The sequence below is a fragment of the Phodopus roborovskii genome, unplaced genomic scaffold, assembly GCF_943737965.1.
Source record: "Phodopus roborovskii unplaced genomic scaffold, PHOROB, whole genome shotgun sequence".
Classification (NCBI taxonomy): domain Eukaryota; kingdom Metazoa; phylum Chordata; class Mammalia; order Rodentia; family Cricetidae; genus Phodopus; species Phodopus roborovskii.
This window is the reverse complement of record NW_026126540.1, coordinates 22,143,912-22,163,240: the sequence shown is the minus strand read 5'-3', so window position 1 is coordinate 22,163,240 and position 19,329 is coordinate 22,143,912.

The following is a 19,329-nucleotide window of genomic DNA, read 5'->3' as shown; positions in this document are numbered from 1 at the left end:
GGATACTCATTGTTCTGTGAATGAATGAACGAACGAACGAACCAACACTGGGGATGACTCCTTGAAAGCCTCCAGACCGGCGAAGGAGGTGGAGCTACATCCAGCCCTGTCAGCAGGTGGCGCCAGCTCCTGTCAGTTTGTTTCCCTGGCCAACTCCCTTGTCAGCTTGCTCTGAAAAAATGGGGTCCTGAGAATGGCCATGGGATGCCCAGAAAGAGATAGGGTACTGCTGGAAAAAGTGTCGGTCCGGCCGGCCGTGATGGCGCACGCCTTTAATACCAGCACTCGGGAGGCAGAGGTTGGCGGATCTCTGAATTTGAGGTCAGCCAGGTCTACACAGGACAGCCAGAGCTACAAAGAGAAAGAGAAACCCTATCTCTGGAGAAAAAAAAAAAAAAAAAAAAGAAAAAAGAAAAAAGAAAAGAAAATAAAGAAAGAAAAAAAAGAAAAGAAAAAAAAAGTGAAGTGTCATCCTGGGAATAAGGGGCACAGACAGACCTAGAGAGTCCTGAAGAGACTAGCTCCCTTGGGGACATGAAACGAGAGTCATTTAAGTCAATCTGTGAGTCAAAAGCTGAGATCTAGGAAACACTTTGTGGGAGATGATGCGGTAAAATCAATCAGCGAAAGAGGAAAGGGGAGGCCCCGTTTCCATGGCAGCAGTTTTGTTTCTGGCAAGCTGGGGACTCCTGGGTCTCTAGTGCCCAGGCACCGTGACTCACCACAGGAAAGGAAGTCTGTAGAGGGACCTGGTGCTGGGGACCGGATGCCCTGTGGCTCCTGCATTCTTACCCACCTGGTACTTGGAAAGGAACTGAAGGTTGGAGGAACTGAGGCCGGGCCTGGGGGTCTGCACGCCAAGCTGCCACAGCCCATGGGTCACCACTTTTTAGAATTACTGTCGAGCTGGGCATGGTGTCCCATACCTTTGACCCTAGCACTCAGGAGGCAGAGACAGACAGATATCTAATTTGAGGTCATCCTGGTCTACAGAACAAGTTCAAGGACAGCCAGGGCTACACAAAGAAACCCTGTCTTGGTAAGACCAAGTAAATAAATTAATTAAATAAAAACAGAATTACTGTCCCACAGTACAGGAGAGAAAACTCACCCTGGCCCATACTGATACAGTGAGAACATGAATGGTAAAACTGGGATTATAACCCGGGACGGTGTGACTTATGCCAGGGTTAGGGAGCTTCAGAAAGCAAAAACTAGCAGGAGTTGGCTGTTAGATGGATGGCCAAGAGCTGGACACAGGAAAGGAGTCCATGGCTCTTCATCCACTTGCTATTGCCCCGTGTGAACACAATTCCCACTAGGGAGCCCCATTTGGCACACCTGCAGAAACTTAGGGAGGCAGAAGCAGGAAGTATGGCTGCAAGTTTGAGGCCAGCTTGGTCTGTAGAAGGTGTTACAGGCCCCTAGAACCGCACAGTGAGACCCTGTACCACAAAACAAATTGGGGGTGGAGTTGGGGGGACTGGAGAGGTGGCTCAGTGGTCAAGAGCACTGGCTGCTCTCCCAGAAGACCTCAGTCTAATTGCCAGCACCCACATGGTGGCTCACAGCTGCCTGTAACTCCAGGGACACAACATGGTACACTGGCTGACATACATGCAGACAAAAGACACAAAATAAACCTTAAAAAAATTAAAAACTGCCTGGCGATTCTGCTGCTGCCTTTAATCCCAGCATTCGGGAGGCAAAGGCAGGCAGATCTCTAAGTTCAAGGCTAGTCTGGTCTAAAGAGTGAGTTCTAGGACAGCCAAGGCTACAATGAGAAACCTTGTCTCAAAAGACAAAAAAAATTAAAACAAGGGACTGTAGAAATAGCCAGGCATACACACGGTACATATACATACATGCAGGCAAAATACTCATACATATAAAATAAATGAAGTTTTATTAATAAAAGAAATGTACAAACTATCTTTAGCATCACATTGAAAAAAAAATAAAGGCACTAGAGGGATGGTTTACTGATTAAGAGCTCTTTCAAAGAACCCAGGTTCAATTCCCAGCACCCAGGGCTTGGTGGCTCACCACAACCATCTGTAACTCATACCTGTAGGGCACTGATGCCCATTGACACAAAACAAGGGCCTGGCATGATGTATGAATGGAGACCTGAGTCCCAACTTTGGAAGCCACACAAAGGTGGAAGGAGAAAACCAACTCCAAAGAGCTGGCTTCCACACGTGAGCACCATCTTGAGAGAGGCAGGCAAACTTAACGGCCCAGCGTAGGCAGTAAGACCACCTCTTTCTATCCCAAGAGAGCAGACTCCAATTCCCGTCCAATCAAAATCCCACATTCTGAGTGGTGGTGGAGCAGAGCGGACAGTAAGGGAGAGGGGTCACCCTGCGCCTACCACCCGCCCAGCACTTGATAGCATGGGGAGTTCCCAGCCCCCCCTAGCTGTTGTCAAGACAGTCTCATTCTTGTTCAGCAGTGGATCCCCTATTGTTTCAGGACAAAATGAATGTCCCCATCCCACCTCAGGTCTTGATAGAGAGAAGGCTAGCGCCCCACCCCCACCTCCAGTCCCCCTTCCCAGGCAGGAGAACTGATATAGATAGGAAGAAACTTCTAAATATTATAGCTGGGAGACAGAGGCGCACTAGTGACTTTTGTTTTACTTAAAAATAAAAATTCCATGGGCAGTGGTGGCACACGCCTTTAATCCCAGGACTCTGGAGGCAGAAGCAGGCAGATCCCTTTGAGTTTTAGGCCAGCCTGGTTTTCAAAGTGAGTTCCAGGACAGGCTCCAAAGCTACACAGAGAAACCCAGTCTCAAAAAACAAAATATAACAAACAAACAGGCCAAGTAGTGGTGGCGCACACCTTTAATTCAAGCACTCAGGAGGCAGAAACAGGTGAGTTTGTGCCCAACCTGTCTACAGAGTGAGTTCCAGGAGTGCATGAAGAAACCTAGTCTCGAGAAACAAAAACAAAAACAAAACATACATACATGCATACGTTTATTTGTTGCTGGGAGGGACACACTCAACAGTGCATGTGTGGAAATCAGAGCACAGTTTGTGGGAGTCAGCTCTCTCCTTCCACCCTGTGGATCCCAGGGATCCAACTCAGGTCATCCTGTTTGGCACCAAATACTTTAATCTGATGAGCCATCTCTCTGCCTTCCTTGTTTTGTTTTTGTTTGTTTGTTTGTTTTTGCTTTTGTTTTGGACAGAGTATCACTATATTGTCTAGGCTGGCCTCAACCTCAGACTGATCCTCCTGCTTCAGCCTCTTGAGGGTTTAAATTTTGTTTCATTTTAGCACTATTGTGTTCGTGTGTGTGTGTGTGTGTGTGTGTGTGTGTGTGTGTGTGTGTAGGGGTTATGACGGCATGGGTGATTGCTACAGCGCACATGTGAATGTCAGAGGACAGCTCTGTGGAGTTGGGTTTTCCTTCTGCTTTTACAGCGGTTCTGATTGGAACTCAGGTCACCAGTTCTTTGTCCTCTGGGCCTCTGTCTCACTGGCCCTTTGCTTAGGGGCTCACTGTGTAGCCCTGGCTGATCTATAACTCATTATGTATGCTAGGCCAGTCCCAAACCTACAGCAATACTCCTGCTTCTGTCTCTGAAATGGTTGTTTCTTGTTTGTTTCATGGCAACTGGGACCCATAGACAGGAAATAAATGTGCAAGGTTACAGAGAATGCATGGAAAACAGAACTAGACTTCTACCTGCAGATTCTAAGTTCTCTGATCCCAGAAAGGGCTCTCAGGAACAGAGGGAGAGGGAGCACATTAGGTGAGGCAGCACAAGATCTGTGGTTAAATTACAGAAGTCAGATCACCTCTGAGCCCAGAGAAAACGATCCATTTCCAGGCTTTCAGGGAGACCTGAGGAGGTAGAAGCAAGTACTAGTCATGGAAGGCAAGTCTCACCTAGTAGACTCCTTTCATGGATTATAGAGATGGAACCAAGTGTCTCCAACCCCTGTCCTTCTAGAGTACCAAAGGTGTAAGAACTTCACCATACTCTACTGGGGATGGAGGGGAGCTTGCCGATTCCTGCAGACCCCAGGGGTACCCAGAGGCTGTGGAAGCTGAACACTAATAAGCACTGGCTTCCCTAATTGGGCTTAATGGACTCCTTGTGATGGGCAATTAGAAGGCTACATCAATTAGCACTGAGAGGTGATAACTCAGCCCCTGCTGGACAGGGCCCTTTAGGAAGACAAAGAAGGAGAAGAAGTGTGGCCCCAGGGGAGGTGTCCCACTGCCTAGCCCCTTCTATGCCGCCGTGGAGCCGGAGCCATAGGTCTTTCCCTGGTCCCCTCTCTGGCCCACATGTACTCGCTCTGACTTAACTGTTCAGAGGAGCCTGGGGTTTGGGTCTGGCTCCCACACTCATTTCTTGTATTTGATGGCTATGGGGTAAAGGTTAAGAATGTGAGATTTGGGGCCAGGCTGTGGTGGCACAAGACTTTAATCCCAGCACTCGGGAGGCAGAGGCAGGCGGATCTCTGTGAGTTTGAGTCCAGCCTGGTCTACAAGAGAGCTAGTTCCATGACGGCCTCCAAAGCCACAGAGAAACCCTGTCTCGGAAAAAAGAAAAAAGAAAAAAAAAAAGTGAGATTTGCAGACCAGTCCCATTGACTGGTTGTGTGATACTGGGCCTTTTGTGGTTTGTTTTCTCACTTAACTATGAAGCTGATGACATCCCTCCTGAGTAGGGACCCAAGTGAATACTTGTCAGTTACAACAGTGCCTGGCAGTGGGAGCATTCTGGAACTTGAATGTTACAATCCCCACTCCACCTTTTCACTGTAGAGTGTCAGGTAAAAGGTTGTATACAAAAAGGTCCTCCAGCCTCACCCTAATTACTGAACCAAGATCTTGGCCACTGGTGTATGCATGCATGTGTGTTTGTGTGTGCACACGTGTGTGTATGTGTGTGTGTGTATGCTTACCGCCAACACGGTAAACATGTACTGTACACTGAGCTTTACATCGGCAGCTTTGACCTTGAACTCCTAATCTTCGCACACCTCATAAGGGCTGGAGTTATGGACATGTACCACCACAAAAAGTTTATTTAGTGCCAGGAGTTGAAGCCAAGGCTTCATGCATGTTAGGCAATCACTATCAACTGAATTACATCCCCAACCCTCAACTCTCCTCAAACAGTTTTGATGATCAGTGAAGATTGAAGACACTGGGTGGTCCCGAAGGATCCCCAAACCTGGCACAGCTGCTCTCTTCCCTGTACAATGAAGGCCCCCTCTGCCCACAGTTTGGACAAGAGCTCCTTACCACCTGCTTAGCCTCAGAGTCCTCTATAAAATGAGAACACTCCCCATGCCATGTTCACTTCCCAAGGCTGGCCTGAGATTATGTTTTACTGGCAATAGGACTTGTTATAAAAGTAGGCAATTATATTGCTCATTCCCTGATAAACATTTACTGAAGGCCTAGCATTATATGCCATCTCATCTCCTTTACCCTCAGCGACTATGAAGCTATAATGGTGGTATAGGCCTACCGAACGCAGTCCTGAATGAGCAGGCGTGTTAGGCTCTTGGCCCAGCCTCTGATTTGATTTGGATTTTAGCTTTTGCTGGGGGATTGAAAGCACCTAGAACAAGCCTGGACACAGAAGTGGTTCTTGTAACTGTTGCTATTGTGAGCACACCTGGGCTGGGTGTGGAGAGAGATCAGTTGGGGCTAAGTGCAGAGCTCCCAGGGGAGGACAGCAGTGAAGGCAGGTGGACAAAATGGGTGGGTGGGGCTGAAAGGTGAAGAGTGGGGTGAGTGGCAAAAGGAGAGGAGACAGGAGACCGGGAACACATTGAGGGCTGCTTTGTGAGGATGCTGAGCTCAGGGGTGTAGAGTCCCTTCTGTGAACCACACATTATGCCAGGCTCTGGGAACACAGGTGAGGGCCAGGTTACCCAGCCTCAACCCTCAAGGAGGTATTCTACCAGGGGAAGGGGCGTGAACAGGTAGCTTCCCTGTCCTGTGACAAGGGATGTTTGAAGCTTAATAGGGACTCTGAACCTAGACTTCGCGATCCTTGGATAATGGACAGGAGTCGGTCTAAGGGTAACGTATGTGCCCAATCCTGAGTGTTGGCTTAGATTGAAACAAAAGGCTTGGATTGTTGGCATTTAGAGGGCTAGTGCTAAGTCTACTGGTGCAGACAGAGCTGGGATCACTGAGGGCTTTGCAAGCCAGGTCAAGGAATTTGGACTTCTCCCAAAGACAGGGAGAATCTACTGGTGTTTTGAAGTCTTGTAGAAACATGAATGAGATTTTCTTTAGCAGATGTTCAAGGAAAAAAAAAATAAGGAAGAGGAGGGTAGAAGCAAGGGTGGAGATGAGGGGAAGGGTATACCACCCAGGTAAGGCCAGTGGGATCCAAACCAGGAAGCTGGGGACGGCACTGAGAGGCAGAGGAACTTGGAGGAATAACCATATGACTTGGGGCTCCATGGCCCAGGCAGATGGTGGAGATGAGGTTTGAGGGAGCAGAGTTGGGTTGGAGTTGCATGGGACACATAACAGACCCCATCTGGACCAGGCATAGGAACACATGCCTGTAACGTCAGCTGTTGGGAGGCCACAAGTCTGAGTCTCCCTGGGCTACACCCTGAGACCCTCTCTCTAAGAGTACCCCATCTGAAGTCAGGAATGGTGGTATATGTGTGTGGTCACAACCCTTGGAAGATGGGGTGGGGGAAAGGACAGGGGTGCAGGGTTCAAGGTTGTCTTCAGCCACACAGCAAATCCAAGGCCATCCTGTTAGAGGAGTCTTTGTCTCAAAACAAAACAATTAGCAGGCGTGATGCACACCTCCAGTCCCAGCATTCGGCAGGCAGAGCTCTGTGAGTTCAAGGCTAGTCTGGTCCACATAGTTTGGTCTTCTCCAAGACAGTCAGGGCTACGTAAAGGAATGCGATCTCAAAACAAAACAAAAACCAAAAACATATGTAAGCCCCTGAGCTCCATGTCTAGAACCAATAAAATAAAATAAAATTTCATTTAGGACCCTGAGGAGGAGCAAGTGCTGGGCTTGAGAACCCACGGGGCCTCCTCTGAGAGGTCATAAAGGGCACGGAGTTAGTTCTGGGCAGTGCCAAGCCTCCTGTTCCCTTAGTCTCTGGGATGCCCTGTTGGGGCAAGCCTGTTTGGCACATTGACACCTGCTCCGTAACATTGTTTTGGAGCAGTAGAGGTGGGGATACTCTCTGTTCCCAACTTGCTGGGAATGGGTTCTGAAGAGTGAGGCTTCTGGGGCATCAGGGTGCTGGGGACACACTGTTAACCTATGAGTAAGGGCCAAGCTTCAGCTCAGGCCTTCCCTGCTGGAGACTGACCCTCGCAGGCTTCATACTCGCCCTGCTGCTGGGCTAGCCAGGCTGTTTGCTTTAGCGGCTTGTATGACTGAAGTCCTCTCTCCAGTACCTAAGTGGGCCGTCTCCGCCACAGTTCCGCTCCTTGGCAGTACCAAGGCCTCCCATGGTGGCCAGCTGCCACACCCTGGCCTGCCAGCCTAGGGTACACCCCCACTTCTAACCCCTCCTCAGGCTCCTCTCAGTCTCCTACAGTCAACCCTTTGCCCTCCCTCTTCAGGCTTTGGTTCCTGTGAAAATGAACCACGAATTAACTCTTGGGAGAGAAATCACAGAAAGCAGGAAAAGGGGCCTCTGGGGAGGGGATAGTGAGTCACATTTTTATGGGTATTTTTCAAATTTTCCAATGGGAGTTTGGAGAACAACAGCCTTTTGGTTGCCAGCGTGGGTTTGCCTGTTGGCAATGCCCCCGTGTGTCCTCTCTCTCTCTCTCTCTCTTGAGACAGGGTCTCAGTCTAGCTTCAGCTGGCTAGGGGTGCAAGGCCTAGAGCGGCATGGCATTGAACTACAGTAACTATTGAGTGCTGGCTTTAGAGGCCGGTGCCACCACACCCAGTCCTTGTTGTCTCTATAGGCTTAACCCTAACCACGGTCCACACCCACTTCTGCGCTCTGCTTTGCTGCCTGGAATCCTCTCCTTTCCCTCCCTTTGTAGATTTGTGCTGTGGTGAGGGTTCTGGAAAGTCCCTCCTGTTGTCTAGCTTTAGTCTCTCTTCTGCCGATTACCTATTTTATCCCTGCTTCTGGGTAGACACATGGGTCTGAAAGTAGACTTGGGGACTTGGTCCCTGGGTCTGTCCAAACCTTAAAGACCACCAAGTCTTAGTCTCTGGAGTTTCCTTCCCTGCCCCTTCCTACCAGTCCTTCCTCCATCTTTGCAGAAGGCCAAGTATGAGGATGAGAACATGCTGTCTCCTGCCTGGGAGGTGGCTTGCAGAACAGCAGTCTCACCCTGAGGAAATGGGCACAGAAGACGCTGCAGTGGGTCCTTCAATGTCCTGGCCCCATATCCTTCAACATGTCCTGTGCCAGTGCCTTGTCCTACAGCCCCAGGGCATTGTGTGTGTGTGTGTGTGTGTGTGTGAGACCTGAGGTGAGTGAGAAGGTGTCAGATCTCTCAAGAAGGTAGCCCCTTGCCCAGTGCGATTTGCACACCCTGAGCCCCCTGACCGTCCTTAGATGTTTCCTCAGGGGCCCTAGAGTGGCTGTCACTGTCTCCTACCCCCTCCCAGTGTCTGACTAATCCTTCCCAGATGCATGGCATATCCTGCCCCTGCTGTAGCCATGTTAGCGACAGGCCACATCACATGGGCTCCATCTGGCTCCGTTGGACACACCCTATCCTTCCCTCCCCTTTCTCCCCTCTTCCTCCCAGACCTCAGGACCCCCACCCCTACCCTACTGAAGCCTCTAATGGAACACCCTTCTCCCTCCTCCTGTGTAGTCAGTCCCTGGAACATCTTCAGCATCCTCTCCCTCGAAGAATCCTGGCCTCCTGGCGGGGCTGCTTCCTCCTCAGTCTGAATAAGCAGTAGATTGAGAAGGGGTACTCGGTACAGTTTCTGCTCCCCAGGCTCGGGGAAGGCCTGTAGCACAAAGGTGAAATTTTCCCCTTGCCTGGCTCTCCTGCCTGTTGCCAGCTGATATTCGGTACATTAGAGGTGGAGCTGAGCCTGCCATATTATAGTGAGGGCCAGAGGTTCCCATTACAAGTTTTTTTTTTTTTTTTTCCTTTCTTTAATGAGGGATGAGGAGGAGCCTGGAAGAGCCCCCAGCTATTGGCCTCCATCCTCCTTCCTGCCTGCCTAGCAACTGTTGTCATAGGGTAAATATTTGCCCCACCAAGATCTGGGGTTGATGGACTGGCGTCAGCCAGAGTAGTAGCCCCTCTCCTCAGTTCTATGGCCTCTCTACCCAGCTCCCCACTCCAGGGTCTGAGCCTGCCCACCAGATGTGGTCTTTCCCTTCACCCCAGCCTTCTCTTTTCTCACTCTGACCATGCTTCCCTCTTGATCTGTGCTCAGTTCCCCCTGATCCACGCTCTACTTCCTCACCTCTCCATTCTGGAAGAGATTGAAAGGGCTCACCCACAAGTCAGAGGCTTCTCTGGCCCTGCATGTCCCTCTGGATGCTTTACCTGAGTGCTGGATAGGGTTGGGCTTCTTTCCTTCCACAAGAACCATGTCCTGCCTCAAAATGTCCCTCAACCCTGTTAAGCTCCCAGGAAAGGAGAGGCACTGAGCCCCATCTAGCCCAGGGTTCCCCATCAGGAAGCCAGTTCCATTTTTAACTCCTCTGAGGTAGGCTTGAGGGGACCACGAGCAAGAGGCCACCTCATACCTCCCTGAGTCTGGGGGTTGTCTGTTTTTACCTGTGACCTGGCTCCCGACTCGGTTAAGGTGTGGACCTCTTCAGTGTTTTTCTTTTACTCGTCACTGTGATAAAGAGCACTTTAGGCCAAAATGCTGGAGGGTATTCTGTGAGTTCCGAGCTTCCTGGACAAAGATGGCCAGTGGGATATTCCTCTGGGCAGGCCTGCGGCCTGGCTTAGGGACAGTGGACAGGACAATCTGGAGAGCTTTACTAATGAAGGTCTAGAGAGGAAGGGTTCACTACAAGACACCTGGGTTCCTCCCAACTCTGAAGCTCTTTCTGTCTTCTAGGAGTAAATGTTGTTCAAATAGTCGGTCCCCATCCCCCACCCCCAACCTGCTGATCTCATAGGGACCTAGTCCCCTCTCCCACTTGGCAACTCTTCCCTATTTCTTTACAAAGTCCCAGTCTCTAATGTTCCCAGGTTCCAGGAAAAAGAGCTGTGGAGGCAGACTTTGAGGAGTTTGGGGGCTGGAGACAGTTGCAGAGGTACCCTGAAATTTAGGATGCTAAAGTGCCAGCACCCTGGCTTGCACAGGCCCTTCTAAGGCCTTTTGAGAGGAGCTGCTAGTGTTCCCACAGGGTCATATGGCAGCCAGGGCAGCAGTGGTCCATGCCTTTAATCACACACACACACACACACACACACACACACCAAAAAACAATTGTTTTTTTTTTTTTTTTCTTCTTCTTCTTGTTTGGAGACAGGGTTTCTTTGTGTAGCCTTGGCTGTCCTGGAACTTGCTTAGATCAGTCAGGCCTCAAGCTCAGGAGATCTACCCACCTGCCTCTGCCTCCCGAGTGCCAGGATAAAGGTGTGAGCCACCACTGTCCTTCTTGTCTTTCTTTTCTTAACATTAAAAAAAGACTTATTAATTTTATGTGTATGAATGGCTTGACTGCACTTGGGTGCCTGATACTTGTGGATGTCAGAAGAGACCATCAGATTCCCTAGAACTAGAGTTAGGGATAGCTATGAGCTATCTTAGGGTGCTAGGAATCAAACCCAGGACATCTCCAAGAACAGCCAATGCTCTTAACCGCCGAGCCATCTCTCCAGTCTGTCTCCAACACACATACCTTAAAAACACAAAACAGGGTCTTAGTCATTAATCCAGGCTGACTTCATCTGGACTTGTGTGGCTGAACACTGCCTCCATCCCTACCACCTGCTGGGATGTGTTGTCATGCCAGGCTTTCTCTCTCTCTCTCTCTCTCTCTCTCTCTCTCTCTCTCTCTCTCTCTCTCTCTCTCTCTCTCTCCCCAGGGTCTCACTGTGTAGCTCAGACTGGCCTAGAATTTCCAGAGATCCACCTGCCTCTGCCTGGGGAATGCTAGGATTAGAGGACATGCCCCCATCATGCCCAGCCACGTAATATTTATTTTTTGGATTTCTCTGTGTAGCTCTGCCTGTCCTGAAATTTACTCTGTAAACCAGGGTGGCCTCGAACTCAGAGTCCACCTGTCTCTACCTCCTGAGTGCTGGCCATGCCCGGCCAGGTTGTATTTCTTAAAGAGGGCCTCTCCTACAAAACTCTGTACTTTAGGTAAATTGACCAGCCATCCTAAGGTTATCAGTAAACGTTCCTTTTCCTAGGGAGCTCCTCAGTAGAAGAACAGAACAATTGTCCACCCTCGTTCCATGCCTCACAAACATTTTGGTCACCTAGACAAGGAGACACCCCCCCCACACACACACACACACACACACTTCCTGGAAATGTTGGGGGTTGCGGTGAACCGACCCTTTTCTCCTGCTGGCAGCCTGCAGTTGTGGCGCTTCTGTTTGTTTCCTTGGCAACAGGGAAAGGAAACCCCCATTTAGGAGGCCGGGGAGGCCCCAGCAACCACACACACACAGATACACACAGGCTCACATGCAGCCGCCCACACGCAATAGCATGCGTCACCCGCCTTCTGCACTGCAGCCGCCGGCTGTGCAGGGAGCGGCCCATCAAGGAGCAGCCGGGATGGCCGCCCCACACAGTCCCTGGAGGACCGGCAGCCCCGTGCCCCGCCCCCGTCCTGCCTTTTCCGCTCCCCGCACCCCCACCTCATCCCCCAGCTGGTGCTGCGGAGGCTGGGAAAGAGAGGAAAGCAGGCGCTGAGAAGGCCTTCAGGCCCCAGCCTGACCTTTGTTTGGTCTAATCTGGTGTGTTTTGTATAGAGTGGTGAGTGCCGTGATAGTCCTCAGAGCTCGAGGCACCTAGGTGGAGGGAGAGGGAGGTGGTTTGGAACGCAGAGACCGAGCGCCTCCTAGGTAGGAGGGAGCTCCTGGGCACACTACAGTTTGCCGTTGGTTGGGTTCCTGCCTAGTATTTGGGGCTTTCTTATGTCACCTGTCAGCTATGTGGCCTTGGGCAAATCAGTTAACCAGACCAAGCCTCCTATTCTTTTATCTGTAATATGGGGTAATGGTTCTTGCTTGTGCTCTTCAGATTTTTGACTGGGGGGGGGGGCAATCAGAGACCTGCCCAGGTGTGAGGTGTGATTGGATTGGCCCCTCTCTTCCAGCTGCACCTACCGTCCTGGCTGGAGCAGTGAGATCAGCTGCCTCCAATTTCATAGGAAGGGCAGTGCCAGCCTGGTGGTGGACTGGCTCCAGCCAGCTGCCCTCTCTGTTGAGGTCGTGTGCGTGTGGTATAGGAGGAGAGCCTATCTTGGGGCAACTTTTGTTGTTTGTGTATTTTTGGTTTTTTGAGACAGGGTTTCTCTGTGTAGCTTTGGAGCCTGTAACTCACTTTGTAGACCAGGCTGGCCTCGAACTCACAGAGATTCTCCTGCCTTTGCCTCCCGAGTGCTGGGAGTAAAGGCATGTGCTGCCACCGCCCGCCCGCCTGGACTGGGTTTCTTAATGTAGCTCTGGCTGTCCTGGAACTCAAAAAGATCCGCCTGCCTCTGTCTCCCGAGTGCTGGGAGTAAAGGCATGCCCTGCCACTGGCGTGTGTGTGTGTGTGTGTGTGTGTGTGTGTGTGTGTGTGTGTGTGTGTTTGAGACAGTTTCTCTGTGTGGCCTTACCTGTCCTGGAACTGGCCCTATAGACCAGGCTGGCCTCGAACTCAGAGATCCCTTGTCTCTACTTCTGAGAGTAAAGGTATATGATACCACCAACCTTGTTTTGTTTTTGTTTTTTTTGGTAGAGTCTCCAGCAGGGAGGTGGTACAAGACAACTTCTGTGAGTTCAAGGCCAGTCTTGTCTACAGAGTTAGTTTTAGGAAAACCTAAAAAAAAAAAAAAAAAAAAAAAAAAAAAGGAAGAAAGAAAGAAAGAAAAGAAGAATGATAGTGTCATTTAAGTCTCGTGCTGACCTCAAACTTGCTATTATGAGCCAAGGACAACTTTGAACTTCTAGCCTTTCTGCTTTCTCCACCCAAATACTAGAATTACCACCATGCCAGGCTGCAGGAGTCCATTTATGAAGATAAGGTTCAGGTTTGGGGACCTCTTAAGGGAAGTACAAAGAGTTATCAGGAAGGAATTCTAAATGGCCAACTAGTGAGGTTTCTGCCTCTGTTGCCTAATGAGACTTCATGTAAGTAAGAGGGTCTGCAGGCCTCCTAAGCATCATCTTTGCCCCTCCCCAGTCACCTAGAAGATTTCGACACTCCTGAGTCCCATTGGGAACACGCCCTGCTTTTTCCTACCAATTTCTTAACCTTTTAAGAGTTTGGGGCTCCTGGCATACCACATATAGATGATAATAACGTAAGATCAAAGTGAGGATTAAACAGGTTACCTGCACATGGCCCTTCTCTGGGCACCTGTCAAATGCAGCCACTTAAAGAATGGGTGAGGTCTCCACTGTAGAAGTGATAGCTATCAGCTGAGCACACATGATTCATCAGTTCAGCAGTGTCTGGTCATGTATATACCCTGTAATCAAAGGGAGAATAAGTCAAGGACAGCCCTCAGGAACTCCCTTTGAAGGGATTCCCAAGCCAGGTCTTAGGTTTTTAAATCACCATCACCTCTTTGCTTCAGTGTGAGGGAGCAAGGTTGTCTCTCCAGTGGTCTGAGGTTCCACCTGTTTCCAATCCCTTTCAGTCCTTCTACCCAGGATCATAGCCTAATGTTAAGATCTCAGCCTTTGGAGCTAGACTAGCTTGTATTAAAATTCCAGTTTGCTACTAGTCATATGACATTAGACTAGTGATTCTTAAGATAGGGGTGATTTGGCTCTCCCCTAGGGATGTTTTCTGATTGTCCTAACTGGGGACAGAAATACTATTGGCATTCAGTAAGTAATATCCTGAGATGCTGCAAATACCTCACTCTGTATGGTCTCTCCCTGGATAGGGAGTTATCCGGCTAGGGACAGCTGTGGTGCCAGGGTTGGGAAGCCTGTGTTACACAGATAACAAATCTCTGAGCTTCACTTTTCTCATCTACAAAGCAGCACTAATAATGTATTTACTTTGCTGAGCTATGAGGTACATGCAAATACCTGGTACCTAGTAGCAGGAAGCGTCCATGCATGAACACTCCACTCCCTGCATTAGTCATTCTTAGCATGCCCCCGAGACCCTTCTGCCTGTGGCCCCTGGTGAGCCCGGTCTGTCCAGTTGGGTATATCTCTTGCTAAGGCCAGTATCCTGACTTGTTTTTCTTTTCTTTTCTTTTTTTTTTTTTTTTTTTTTTTTTAAGACAGTGTCTCCCTGTGTACCCCGGGCTGGTGGAAAGCTTGAGGAGTCCACCTGCCACCACCTCTTGAATAGCTATAACTGCAGGCCTGTGTTTCCCACCTGCCCCTGCCTGTGTTCCCAATGCCTTCCTTCTAACCTCCGCTTCAAGCCCTATTCAGCAGCTGAAATCCTCCACTTAGGACTCTATCTCAGCATCAGGTTCCATCTCCACCTCCCACTTCTTCTATCCGGTCCCTTCATTCACACCTTCCAGTCTTGACCCTTCTGCTTTTCCACAGAATTCCCCTCTGGCTCCAGACCACCCCCTGCACCTCCCACACGAGCAGTGGCAGAAGGTAGAAAGTGTGCCCTAGGTTTGGATGAGACTGTGGGTCTGAGCTGACCTCCCTGCTGCCTAATTGCTGTCCAATTAGGGGAATGGAAGACTCACATGAAGCGTAGGGTACGAATTTCCAACTCATGCAGTTATTTTGTGGTTTACATTGGGAATGTGTATGAAAACACAAATAGAAGAATTATAGAGGGGCTGGCTAGATGACAAAGGTACTAGCCACACAAGCCTAGTGACCTGAGCTCAGTTCCCAAAACAGACATGAAGGCAGAAGAGAATCACAGCACTTGCCCCAGCACTCTGGAGCAGAGGCAGGCAGGTCCGTGGGTTCGAGGCCAGCCTGGTCTACAGAGGGAGTTGCAGCCAGAGCTGTTACACAGAGGAACCTGTCTCTATGTAAGTTACGGAGCACTGTCTTGCTTTGCTTTTTTTTTTTTTTTGTATTAAAGGTGTGAGCCACCACTGCCCAGCCCAGCTTGCTTTGCATTTTTGTTTCTCTGTATTGCTTTGGAACCTGTCCTGGAACTGGCTCTCTGTAGACCAGGCTGGCCTGGAAATCACAGAGATCCGCCTGCCTCTGCCTCCCGGGTGCTCGGATTAAAGGCTTAGGCCACCAATGACGGCTTTGCTTTGCATTTTTACACTCACCACCTTGTAGATAACTGGAATTCTGTCCTTTGTTATTTACCATCTAACCTCTACTAGAAGGTCAAAGCATCAGCTGCAAGAGGGCAGGAGTTCTTTCTTTTTCCTCACGTGATTTGGCCACTTTATTTTCTTACATGCCAACTCCAGATCCCCCTCCCTCCCCTCCTCCCACCTCCAGTACCTCTCCCCCCTACCCTACCCCCATCAGCTCCTCAGAGAGGATAAGGCCTCCCATGGGGAGTCAGTGAAGTTGATGGAAGTTGTTTTTAATGGTTTTTGATGTTGTCCTTGTTGTTTTATTTGTGTGTGTGTGTGTGTATGAATCTGCACATATATGTGTGTATGTGTTTCTATGAACATGTGTGTACACATAAATGTGTGTGTGTCACATGTATGTGTGTGGTGCTAGAGATGGAATCCTGGGCCTTACACATGCTATGTAAGTGCTTTACTGCTGAGCTATACTTCCAGCCTATTCTGTTTTATATCTATCTGTCTGTCTGTCTGTCTATCTATCTATCTATCTATCTACTTTGAGGCAGTGTAGCCTCACTGTGTAGCCCAGGGTGGCCTGAAACTCACAGAGATCACCCTCCCTCTGCCTCCTAAATAAATGCTGGGATTAAAGATGGGTACCAGCACATTTGGTCCCATTTTTTATATGTTTTATCCATTGCTATATCCCTAGTGCCTGGGGGGGGGGGCTTGGCAGAAAGTAGGACTTCAATAAATATTTGTTGGATGAGAGAATTCTCCATCTGCACTGGAGTCATGTCTGTAACAGCCTTGAACTTCCCTTTAGCAAGGAAGTTTCCTTGCAGTGTGTGTCACCTGCTGTGTCAGAAGGCTTCATTTTACAGATGGGGGAACTGAGACTATGATATGAGATAACTTAGAGTCACTCCTTTAAAGTGATAGGCCAGACACATTTGTTTTTTAAAGGACTCTGAGTACCTATTGTGTACCAATACGCAGATGACCAAGGTTCAGTCCCTCATGTCCCTCCCAGCACTCCCAGAAGGAGAAGTTTCAGAAGGAGGCCAGCACCCTCCTTAAGACTTTTGGTCCATAGCCTGTCTATGGTGGTGGCTCACGCCTTTAATCCCAATACTTGGGAGGCAGAGGCAGTTGGGGTGGATCTCTGTGAGTTCGAGGCCAGCCTGGTCTACAGAGTGAGTTCCAGGACAGGCTCCAAAGCTACTCAGAGAAACCCTGTCTCAAAAAAGCAAGCAAACAAAAAAAGACCCGTGGTCCTGGTGCTTGGTGACAAGTGCCAAACAATCCCTTAGACTCCGTTGTTAGATTCCAGTAATGCTTCAGCTCCCAGACTTCTGGGTTTCATGTGGAATTCATTATCCAGTTTTAACTGAGTTCCAGGCTGCCCCCCCCCCCTGTCCTGGAACTTGCTCTGTAGACCACACAGGCTTTGAAGGTACAGAGATCTGCCTGCCTCTGCCTCCTGAGTGCTGGGATGAAAGGTGTGTGCCTCCACTGGCCCTGGCTCTTCTTGGTTTTGAGCCTCCCCACCCTTCTCTGCCAGTGGGAGGCTCCCTTAACACCAAGCGGGGTAATACTTCTGCCCTGTGGCATGGTTCGGAGAACTCCACACCCTGGGAACTCAGTCCACAGGTCTTTGATGGCCATTTTGCTCATGTGACTGTTGAGAGCTAGGGGAGGCAGGTGCAGAGCTCATATCACACATCAGAGAAGCAGGATTGAGAGCCGGTGGTCTTCCATCACACCTGGCCTCCCACTCTTTCCTGAGGCTTCTGGCACTGATGGCTCTGTGCTTTTCACAGGGGAAGAACAAATCCAAGTCTTTGGGACACAGAATTAGGATGGACACTGGGGACAAAGATGCTGCCCTCTGAAGTTCAGATTTAGGATTGAAGCCATCTTGATGGTGGTGGTGACACACAAGCTCAGAGTACAGTTTGGGGTGAAAGCTTTGTTCTATACATTTTCTAAAAAAATGCCGACTGGTAGGATAAGAAGTGTGGTTTTGTTCCTGAAGCCAAGAGGGGAAGCCAGGCGGGTGTGTGTGTGTGTGTGTGTGTGTGTGTGTGTGTGTGTGTGTGTAGACAGCGGGAACAGCATGAGCCCCAGCCCTCACGTTTCACTGGATCACCCACTTGCCTCTGCTTCTAGTTTAGGAAACAGGAGTGGGAATAGCAGAAGAAACTTTCTTGCTGTTGTTTTGTCTGGGAAGTTGGGTGGCAGTGCCACACCCTGAGGGAGAGACTTCAGGGAAAGGAAGCCATGTCCTAGCTCCTCTCACCAAGGTGCATCCTGGGTCCTCACCACACTGCCAAGTCAATCTCACAGAAATCAGAACTCTCCCAGAGCCAGGCAGTGATGGTGCACATCTTTAATCACTCGGAAGGCAGAGGCAGAGGCAGGTAAATCTCTGAGTTCAAGGCCAGCCTGGTCTACAGAGGGAGTTCCAGGACAGCCAGGGCTGCACAGAGAAACTCTGCCTCGAAAAACCAAAACCAAACAGACAAACAAATAGAAAGAAAAGAACTCTACCAGAGTCCCAACTCCAGCTCCAGTCCCTGAACCTGCGCAGCCCTGAACTGGAAGCCTAATCAATGTCCCCAGTGCCTCCCCACAGGATAAACAGGGGAAGGCACCGTTGCAGAGGAGGGGGGACAGGGCTAGTATAAACCAGGCTTACAGGGGAGGACTAGGTAGCTGATCAGAGGAGTCTTGAGGAGGCTGAGGAACCTGGCAGAAGGGAGCTGGGGGCCAGGATAGCTGTTTTGGGAGATGGTCTGGTCTGGGCCCTCCCATAACTGGCTATCGAGGCCTGTGCCGTGGCTGAGGAGGGGATAGCTTTGCTGTTCTCGCTCCCACTGTTCTCTTTTGGAAGGGAACCAGGATGGAGACCCTGCGGTAACTACCCCTACTCTCCACCCTGTTCCTCTTTACAGGCCCTTGCAGCCACAAAAATCTGGAACCTGGTGTCCTGGCCATGTGACGAATGCACGTACAGCTCTGGTATCTGTTTTAAATTATCCATTAAAATAAGTACAGTCCTGGAAAAAAATAAGTACAGTCTTGGAATTGGTTGGGTGGGGTAAACTGTAGAAAGGGTTGGAATTGGTTGGGTGGGGTAAACTGTAGAAAGGGGCCGGAGGGAGGGATTTCACCAGCCCCTTTTTCCAACTGTCTGGGTTCAAATGAAAGGGGCAGGAGATGGGAGGGGCCAGCTCCTGACTTCTATTCTTGGCGTTCTCTGGGGGACTGAGGCTTATTGCTTAGATCCAAACCCCAATTCTTTGTCTTAAAGTCAGAAATATAGGGGAAGTACATAGGTAAAAAGATTCTTGGTCTTTGCCCCAAACTTGAGGACATAAAGTAATTCCTTAGCCACCTAAAAATCCAGACGTTTGCTGGGTGATAGTGGCACACACCTTTAATCCCAGCACGCAGAAGGCAGAGGTAGGTGGATCTCTGGGAGTTCGAGGCCAGCCTGGTCTGCAGAGTGAGTTCCAGAGAAACCCTGTCTCAAAAGACAAAAAAAAAGAAAAGAAAAGAAAAGAAATCCTTCGCCCTCCCACTCCTGCCTGCATACTGAAATGCAGCCCTGAATGGGCCGCCCCTGTGCTGTGCCTGGGGGAGAGGTGACTCACTATTACTACTGGGGGGGCAGTGGTGGAAGAGGGGTGAGTCACTGATGGGCACCAGCCTCAGTCCTACCCCACCCCCCAATTTCCTGGCTCTATGGCAATGCCTGGCTCTCTCCCTCACTTTGCACCTACTTCCCCTGGTCCCTCACCACAACCCTTTGCCCACCCACTCTCATTCCTTGGCTCTGCCCTCTACCCTAGAAGGCCAAAGGCAAGCTTGGAGCTGAAAGAGTTGAGTAGGCAGGAACCCATACTGTGAAGCCCCAGGCCAGAAAGGGGTATTGTGAAGAGGGTGAGGCTTGGCCGTCCTGGTCCCTCCTCACCATAC